Source organism: Gavialis gangeticus, unplaced genomic scaffold, assembly GCF_001723915.1.
Source record: "Gavialis gangeticus isolate Ggan-Ray unplaced genomic scaffold, GavGan_comp1, whole genome shotgun sequence".
Classification (NCBI taxonomy): Eukaryota; Metazoa; Chordata; order Crocodylia; family Gavialidae; genus Gavialis; species Gavialis gangeticus.
The window spans coordinates 43,455,182-43,465,353 of record NW_017728996.1 but is presented as its reverse complement, the minus strand read 5'-3'; the positions used below and the strand labels follow the sequence as shown (position 1 = coordinate 43,465,353).

General features: G+C 41.5%; 1 protein-coding gene across 1 annotated transcript in view; it reads right to left on the bottom strand.

The window, feature by feature from the left end:
- RAB8B (RAB8B, member RAS oncogene family) overlaps window positions 1-10,172 on the bottom strand; it is a 42,028-nt gene that overhangs the window by 31,323 nt on the left and 533 nt on the right. The gene's annotated exons all lie outside the window — the stretch shown is intronic.

Sequence of the window (10,172 nt, the reverse complement as noted above, 5' to 3'; positions counted from 1 at the left end):
GGGGGGGGGTTGCAAAAAGCTAATCTAATAAAAGATATTGCCTCTACCATAAGTTCTGATTCCTAGTGTTTTGTCCAGTCATTTTCATTTCTGATTCTCAAAGTTCCCATGGGATCACATAACTTGATTCAAGATTTTTTTTTCTTTTATGGCATCAACCCTGAACCTTCAAGGATGAGCATTTTCTCTGTACTTGCTTGTGCACATTTTAAATTCATTCCCAGAAACATAGGGCCCCATATGATCTGACATCATATGCTGAAATGATTATTCAGTAAATGAAGGAGTAAAGAATTTGAGGAAAGAGTTACCGTTTGTATCTAAATAGCATTTATACCGAGCTGCCAACAGTGAGTGAGCTCTGCACATGGTGGAATAGACATGAATATTGTTAAATCAGATTTTTTATGCAAACATGTTCATCACTGCACATAGCTCTTGTATTATAGCCTATAAAGCTATAAGCCAGGGATGGGGAACCTCCGGGCCACTGTTCGGCTAGGGACTCCATTTCCCTTCTGCCCCTGCACACATGGCTTGCCGATCTCCATGGAAACCCCAGACACAACAGCAGCACACAGCACAGGGGGGTCCTCCAGAGCTGCTGCAAATGTGGGATGGGGACAGCTTGCTTTAGAGCCCTGATCTATAGCCTGCACACTCTGGGCAGAGGCACACACGCAGGGGATTGTGGCTCTGCCCAGGCTCCAGATAGGCCGTCACAGCTGCAAGAAGCCAGGACAGAGCCACGATCCCCTGCATGTGTGCCCGTGCCCAGAGTGCGCAGGCTACAGATAGTGGGTCTGCCCTGGCTCCAGAGCAAGCTGCCCCCCCATCCCACATTCCCAGCAGCTCCCAAGCAGCCTCCTGCGCTGCTCTGCTGCATGCACTGCCGCTGCAGCTGAGGCTAGGGTTTCCATGGAGACTGGCACAAGCCATGCGGGCAGGGCAGCTGGGAAATGGAGTCCCCGGCCAACCAGATCCAGCCCACAGGCTGGATATTCCCCATCCATGCTATAAGCCATTGACACAAGTCAAGAGCAACAGTCAGCCTGCATAAAAGTATATCCAAGTGTCTCACCTCATTCCTCAAGCAATTCAAGCATGTTCAGAAGGTGCCAAATGAAAAGAAAGTCTTAAGACGCAAGTCAAAAATGGAAAGATGGATTTACAAGTTGTTGCTGTTAAGATAAGCGAGGAAGCTAGACAGGAAGCTCCAAGATTAAGGGAGCAGAGTGAAGGCCTATGGGACTTCCAAAGCAATGAGACTACTGCTCAAATTATGCTGAATTACTTTGAAGTATGAGAGAAGAATTAGATGGACAGAGCTGCCCAAGCTCTAGAACACAAGATCCTCCAAAAAAAAAAAAAAAAAAAAAAAAAAAAGCAATAGCACAGAACTGTAGTAGAGTTGGAAAAAAAAATGTGCAAGAGAAATTAAGACAGAAACACTATTCTCAAATTCACATTCAATATGTATGGACTTGAAATGGCCTTTGTAAGACGCACAAACTTAGTGCATCCAATCCGTGAACAACTGCCTTGCTTCTGAAGTTACATCTGCAGTCTTCAAGAGACTGCACAAAATTAAAACTTCAGTTAAAAGTCTAAAAAAGGATAATATTTTAGGAGGACTCCCACTACATTAGGAACTATCCATGGCATCCAAAACAACGGCTAAAACAGAAGTTTAAGTTAGCAGAAGCCCCTTTTGGAGATAGCCCTCCTCACAAACTCACCTCAGTAACTAACTTGCTTCCTCCATTCTCTATTTCACAGACAAAACACACACCAGGTAGGACTTTTGCGTTTGTTTTTTTTAATTATGCTCTCAATTTGGCTTTCAAAAAACTATGTCTACAGCTTGAAGCACCTCCGCTCCTGGTCACAGTACGAGATGTGAAGCCATAACAGCAGATTTTTGGAGCAGGATGACATGTGAACACTGTCCTTGCTAGAAGGGAACAACAACTAAGCAGATGACAGGTGCAGACAGGATCTGTTCTTATCAGACTTCATACAGCACATAAAACAGCCTAGTAGAGCCAAGCTACCCTATCTAGAAAACCAAGACTGTTCGGATTCAGCACATTACTTTATACAGATTAAAAATGAGTGTACAGTGTGCAGTAGAGTCAATTATGTTATACACTCCAGGAAGTTCATTATTTGACTATAAAGATCACTTAGGTCTTTTATCACAATTAGGTTCAGAAGACCTCAACAGTAGTCAACTGAGATGAAGAAAACTAAAGGTTGCCCAACAGCAGTAATTGAGCAATTTCCCCAAGACCATTCATTTTCACTGTGACTAGTTATTTCATATAAAGTGTACATTAGCCAACAGAATTGGTTTATAACAAGAATACTTAAAAAAGTACCCTTACTTTTTGTTACTCAAGTTAGATGATTGTTGGCAGTTGCCTTTAGAGTGTTGAATGTATTAAGGCTTGCAGAACAAATCACGTTATGCCCATGAAAACTCATCATCACCCTTTGTAAGGTCTAAAATAAGGAGAACCGTACATTTGTTAAGATGCCATTTGTCAAGCTGCTTACTACAGTCACGTGAGGGGAAAAATGTTATATTGGTAGTTTCATTAGAAGAAGGATTTAGAAGCTTACAGCATAACCATAATTAGCAAACACCAAACAAGAACTTCAGGAGAGCTTTTAAATAAGGCTCAGAAAAAGAGTGAGGAAACAAAGACAAACTGCTAACTGGAAAGATGCTCATCAGTGAGATTAAAGGGATCTTGGAACACTATAGGTGACAAGGAATAGCTTAAGCGAAAGGAAAAAACCTCTAATTCAAGGGTGTTATAAGTTTGCTGCCAGCGAATAAGGCTCCTACATGTCAGAGCCCAATCTAATAGAAGATACTTAAAACAAACACTGTCCTTTTAGGTTTTAATATATGAAACCAAAGTGGTTTGTTATCTACACAAGCAGCAGCTTCAGTAGGACTTGAAACCCGCCTCCCGATATCCAGTAACTAGGCCTGTGAACCAAGATGAAAGATACCTGTTTACCCTGCCTGTTGGAACTTTTCAAATAAGCTTATTCTTTTAACCATCTATGTTACCAGTCCACTTTAACAGACTCTCAAGACACCTTGCTTATTATTGTAGGTCCATCCAATATTAGTCATTTTCTCTCTTCCTGGCTTCATTCTCTCCTTCCATTATGCATTTTATTTGGTTGGGGTTTTGTGTATTTAATACTGCACCCCCTTCAAGTCACAAGAATTCCTTTACCTAGCATTTATTGTTAAATATTACACCTTTCTTTATATATGGGACAAACACTATACTGACATTTTAGTTTACCCTGTTGTTCATTCATATCCTCCCATACACAAACAACAAGTAACTAAAGCAATGGCATAACCCCCTTCTGGCAGCAAAAAAGAAGGCACTTCTGAACACCTGGTTCTTACAACAGGACTTGTGCAATGTCTTAAGACTTAAATTTCTTCTCCATATGTTTTTATAGTCAATAAAATCTCTGTCATCTGGCATAAGTGAGGAATGGGGGGTGCTGGTTATCTAAAAATTATGGTTATCTGAGACAGTGCCATACTTGTAGTGAAAACTTTCAAAGGATTAGTGTACAATACATCACAGTATAACATACTGTATGAAGAATAAACTAGTATACAGATAAGAATGCCATAATAGTCAACCACCCCAAACACCAGGGCAGCCCAGCCACAGGATGCTGCAGCAGGGGGGAGAGGTGCACAGACTCAGATACCCTGTGCAGCTACCCCCAGAGCAGTGTGGCAGGCAGGAAAGCTAAGTACACATATTGTTCCGCTCCAACACCCTCAGAGCAGTACAGCAGGCAGAAAAGCAGTGCAGCATAGCACTGAAATTCTGGTTAATTAAGTATTCTGGTTAGTTAAATGCTGAACAACATAGATTTTACTACATCATTCCAATGAATGATTAAAGTCTTCCAATCCTGTTCCTTAGATCTTGCCAAGGTTACAACAATGGGATTCCGCTTAATTTAAGCACTGCCCACAGCAAAGGGATCTTTTGACAGCAGTAAAAATTACTACCAGTTATTTTATACTGGTCTTCAGCTTAGGAATCAAAGTAGCAGGCACAAAGCTAGTATCTACATTCACACACACTATTCAAACTCAGTTTGTAACTTTACAACAACTCAAAAAATGTTTTCTGTGGAGAATTTAAACAGGTTTGTTTGTTTTTTTAAAGCTTTGTATAAATCACAGGATTGAGCTTGCCTAATTAGACACTGGTGTTGACTAAGCTTTAAAAAGAAAGCAGGCATGTGTGTGTGTGTCTGGGGGGGAATAAATAAGTAAATAAATAAAGTCACCTGCTACTTCCTGATTGGAAAGAGCAAGAACTTAAAGCAGACTAAACAGTTAGTCTCCTATGTATTTGTTTCTTTGTTAACAGCATTCAAAGTTGGGAAGCCAAGTGTTACATCAAGACTGAAAATGACTTTACATTTATAACCCCACTGAAGTCAGTGGTGTTTTTGCCAACTTATGCCACAGTGAAAACGGAAGTGGGTCAATTACAGAGACTGCGTCTTTAACCTAACAGAACATTTAAGTGTTTGATTAGTGTTAAAAAGCAATATGTTATCCTTGGAGGAGACTCAGACACAGGCACAGATAAATATCAGTTTGTACTGCAATCTCAAAGCCTAACAAAGCAACGTGCTGTGGTTCAAGTGATATATGCTCTTCATCATGTGAATAGTAGCAAACTAAAAGGTATTTTTAAAAGAAAGTCAGCCCAAGTATTAAGGGGAAAAAAAGAAAAGCAGCTTTTACTTATCAAGCTACAGCATTTATTTTCCATTGTTGTTTAAAAAGAAACAAACCACCACACACAAGAAATGGGACAGATTTTTTAATGCTTTGCAGTCTCTCTCTCAGCATACACTACTCAGCTACAAGTTGGACATTTGATCCTATATGCACATTCTTACAACAGCTTATTCAGAGCGGGCTATGAATGCAGCTCTAATTTGCCCTCCTGGTAGTCAAATAATCAAATACAAAAGCAAAACAGTTCCATCTCTCAGTCAAAACTGGCCGTGAATCAGAGACATGAATCAAAATACAGGATAACAGGCAAAGAAAGCTGCAACAACATTTTTAGTACATGCCAAACAATTTCACTCTTATTTGTCCCTTTCTGTAATGTATTAGGAAGGAGGGCAAGTAGACTCACTAATAACAGTCAAAGCCCAAGATGTTTCTTACATCAACTAGTTGCTAGTGTCAATTTGAATTAAACATTAAAAATCCAAGGCAATATAATTTAAGACACCTCAACATTCTTTAAAATAGTGGTTCTCAACTTTTTTGTACCAAGACCCATTCATGACCAGTCCTGACTCAGTGACCCTCACTCCTGACCTGCTGTCCCCCACCCCCTAGTGCCACACCCCTAGTGTGTGGGGTAGGGGCCTCCCTGAAGCAGCCCTTTGGAGACTCCTGCAAGGAAAAAGCCATGATTTCCCACATTGATTCTCCCTTAAAGGAGAAACTTTTTAAAAGTTTGTTAACCCATTTTAAGTTTGTCTGCAACCCTTTCATACATTCTTGCCACCCACTTTTGGGTCACAACCCATAGATTGAGAAACGCTGCTTTAAAAGACATTACCAAAAAAGTCCTTTTCTTGATCAAAATGGTAAGGAGACTCATCCTTCCCCTTTCCTGCTGACTCAGCAGCATCCCAAACCCACCTCCAGCTGCATATTTGTCTCTCCCCAGACCTTCAGAATGCCTCAGTCCTCTTGGCAGTGAAGCCCCGGCTTGATTCCTGCACATTGTCTACCTAGTTACGCACCCAGGCATGATGCTGGCTCTCATTCATTTTTAGTTGCCTTGGGGATGGCAGGACCTAGTAGACAGCTCACCCCTACATCCTCTTTGCATCTGCTCATCTATCACTGTCTGCTACTCCATTCCTCCATCTGGAATAACTGATCTGAAGTTTTCCTCTTCCTCAAGGCTCCTACTCTCCATCATCATCATTACCATAATCATTTTAAGTGGAGGATCTCCCTGGTTTGGGGTATATTTATCACTTATAAACAGTTCAGTGACTCTTACCACCCTTTCACTAGTTTGTACCAAAATATTCAGGTGTGAACAGTTTAACAAGAGTATACTCATAGCATGTCACAGAATCTGTTTCCAAGCTAGCAGTTTCGCTGGAGAAGGGAAGTCAATAATTGTCAATAATTGTGCTTGTCAGAGTATTTTAAAGCCAAAGCAAGTAAAGGTCAAATTAGATTTGCTTGACTTTTTCTGGATTTTCCCATTTGGCAAAATGAAGCCCAGGAGGGTAAGGGGAAGTTACTGAAGTAACTTAAGCAACTCATTTCAGTTATTAGATACAGCACAGCATAGTTTGGATGACTTCCTGCCAAACATCAATATCATCTTGGATAAAGATTTAAATGTGACACAGTTTTGCAGTCAGCAATTCTTCATGCTCAAGTATGAATTACAATCAGCCAAAAAATATGATCTTACTCTCATAGAAATACTTATACACAGAGAGGGACCAGAAAGATATAAAGATTAAGCCTTATCATCTGGCATTATAAAACTGATCCAATTTTAGTAACCAACACTGCTTCAACAACAAACTAAAAGCAGACCAGTAAACCAATATTTTTCAGTTCTGGGCACCAGAAATTAAGCAACTAAATAACTAGCTGCTACTTTAAGACCCCAACTCCAGAATTAGTAATAAGTTGAACTAGCAGAGTACACCACATTCTTTAAATAAGCTTTGTTTTTCATATGCAGGGCTGGGCAAATTGAGTCAATTAACTAACAGAGCTAGGTTTTATTTCTCATTTAAAGCCATGTAAAAAGTGAGTGTTCTTACTCTGGAAGAGTACCATCTTAACACAGTCCATGGGTCAGTGGTCCCCCTTCCACTGGGGTAGGAGCACTTTGTGATATAAGCACATCTTTTAAGTGCTGGCATTTATAAAGCAATTCAAGGAAGAGTGAAGTGAAGCAATTTTATCCACCAACAAGGTAGCATGACATTAACAGTCACAGCTGCAAGCTTCTAAACAATACACCTGGGTTCAGCATAAACATGTTTTGCATCAAGATGACAAGTGTATCCATACAACATGGATGTCTGTGCACAGTAACTAAACCCTGAAAGAACCATGAAAACTAATGAAACACAATCTTGTAAATTCAGTGGCAGTTCATTTTCACAGCTAGCATTCATGAAGTAGACATGACCACATTCCCACCTTCTTTCTTGCCCTTCAGCTGCTGCTGCAGCAGCAGCTCTAATTTAGCCTTGGGTAGGCTGAAAGGTTTCTCGCCTAAAGACCCCCCTTATTTTGAGGGGGTGATGTTGGGGGGGGGGGGGGGGAAGCATGATCTCTGGATATAGGGCTGCAATGTTTGCAACCCTGGAGTGAGAAAAGCAGGACAAAGGGACTTTAAGCTACCACTCCCAAAGTACAAGAGAAAAAAAAAAATGTTTCCATTAAGTGGAGACTGAAGTTAGTAAGCAACAATGGATGATGCAATTGGGAAAGATTAAGGCAAGAGATCCCGAAGTAGTCCAAGGCTAGCCTAAACTGTCATCACGGCAAAAAGGAGAGCGGAGCATACCTAGAAACTGGAGCAAAGAAAAAGAAAAAGCTAACGTGATCGAATGTCACCATATGGAAAAGCCCCACAAGCTTCACCACACCATGCCCTAAAACAGCCTAAATAAAATTAAACTTTGGGTTAATTCAAACAGTAAAGAGAAAACATCACATCAAAAGTATGCTCCATGATGTCCAAAGTTAAAGCCACATCACTTCTATTAGGGCTGTGACAGAGATTAAGGTAAGCCAGAGCCTCCCCACGTTATTGTGGATGCATTGCCTATCACAGTGTTGGGCCAACCATCTTTCAAAGGACATGCTAGGCCAACATTCTGATAACTTTGGATCCAAGCAAACCCAGTGCATTCAAATTAGGATATTGGCCCTAGGAACCAGGGACACTTCACTTACCATAACTATACTGGAACTAAATTGCTCCCATTTTAATATAGTATTGTGACACTGTGTCGCATTCCACTTCAGAGCTCACTTCATTTTAGTGGCATTATGTCAAACAAAAAAAAGCACTTGGGAACTCTTTGGCCAATGTACATTAGTTGTGTAGTTCATCTCTGTAAAGCAGGTCAAGTTTACAAGCCAATGCTATACAAACAAAAAAGTTTATGAAAGGGCACCATCCATTTCAGTACCAAACTGACAGTGATTCTTAAGAATACATAAAACTTGTCATAGGCTGTTCTAAAACTTCTAGAACTAACATTTGGGAAATACTGAAAAAAATTAAAGATTCTATTTAGGCACTTGTCAGCACTGGAGAACTTTTAGAAATCTGATATAGATTATTTGTTCTCTTCCCTTAATTTAAGGATAACCGCTTAGTCTTTAACAGGGATATCTTTTTCCCAAATGTTACCATGGGAGCTGAAGTAACTAAAAGAAAACAAGTCTAAAGAGTCACTTCCCATTTCAGTCAAAATGTACTTCCTCTCTCAGTTGTCATAATATCATAGGCAACCTATCAAGTCTTCAAGGTAACAAAAGATGACTCACTACTAACAGACACTTCACATCCTCTTTAACTATGAAGCATAGATGCACAAACCTGCATTTTCTAGTCTCTCTTCTTTATACTTGGTCCTAGAATGGATAAGAACCCAACTCAGACTGCACATGTCACTCTTAGATGCCAGGGTGGATTTTGCCCTGCCAACTTGCCCTGGTAACAACTTGCACAAACACTTCAGGCTTCAATTGAAAAAAAATATTTATCTATATATTGGTTTTGCCTGGAAAATAAGCCTACCGGCATGCAGATTCATACTTAATCTTATTCAAAAGCATTTGCAGGATTGGTACTTATGCCTTCCAGCATCTCAGTTAAAGTCTCTAATGAAGCAAGTGCTTTGCTAAACTTTGCTTTGCTCCATTTAAAACTATAGGTCAGTGTGCAATATGAAGACACAGGCCACAATAGTCAGCTATGTTACTTAGATGTCTAGTTTTATAGACACTGCTTTTCACAGTTGCAAAGTACCCATATGCAACAAAGACTCCCCTGCAAAGAAAGATACTTCTTTAAACAAGAGAGTTGGAACAAGGAAGTTATACTCAAGGCAATCTTTAAGAAACAAAAAGAACCCCCCCCCCCACAAGATGGCTACCCCAGAATCGAGAAATCTGAACTAAGCGCATATACACATTTAAATTTTATAGGCATTATTTTCAGTGAGCAGAACTGAGATTAAAAGACCTATCAAATGCGACTCTCAACTGCTCAAGTTGTTCAGATCCCCTTACTAGGTAGTGACATGAATCGTGTCCAGCTCAAACTGTTTCAGTCCTTCCACTTCCTGATAATTTACATTTACAAATCACAGACAAGCAGCTTAGCGAGCAGCCATGAAGCAGTCATGACAGCAGCTCTGGGACAAGCAAAAAAACCCAAAAAAAACACCCAGAGAAAAAAGCATCACCCAGACCAGCTGCATGGATTTCTTAAGGTGGTATGTTTTATGGGACCGACCACATAGCTAGGATACAGTCAGACCAGCTTTCAAACAGAAGTCATTCTTCCCCAGGCCTGGCCAGAAGAGCCAGACACGGCACACTCAGGTTTTGTTCTTGGGTCAAGACAACAAACGTCCATGTGAGGCAGCCCAGCAGGCCACCATCTCCCTTCCGAAGGAAACAAGATGGCTCAAAGAATCGGAGCCTGAGAAGCCTCCAACTGTTGACTGTGGCGAATAGCTGAAGATAACGGGGCTGGAAAGAGCCAGGGCTGCAACGCCAGAGAGCAGCTGCTCTGGGGGCACCGATTCGCTTAGAGGCCACTTGTTTCCTTGCGGGCTGTGAGGCGGGCTCTCCCGACTCACTGCCCGCTCGGGGGAAGCCCCAAGGGGAGGGCAAAAGCCGCGGCCGACCAAGCGACAGGTCCTCCTGGGACTACGAAGCTGCTGAGAAAGAGCCGGGAGGCTTCCCCCAGGCGACCCGCAGCCAGCAGCGAGGCCGGGACCGCTCGCCCAGGCGCTACCCCTTCCCCGGCGAGGGACTAGGAAGCGCCGCGGCACCTAAGCCCACCCTC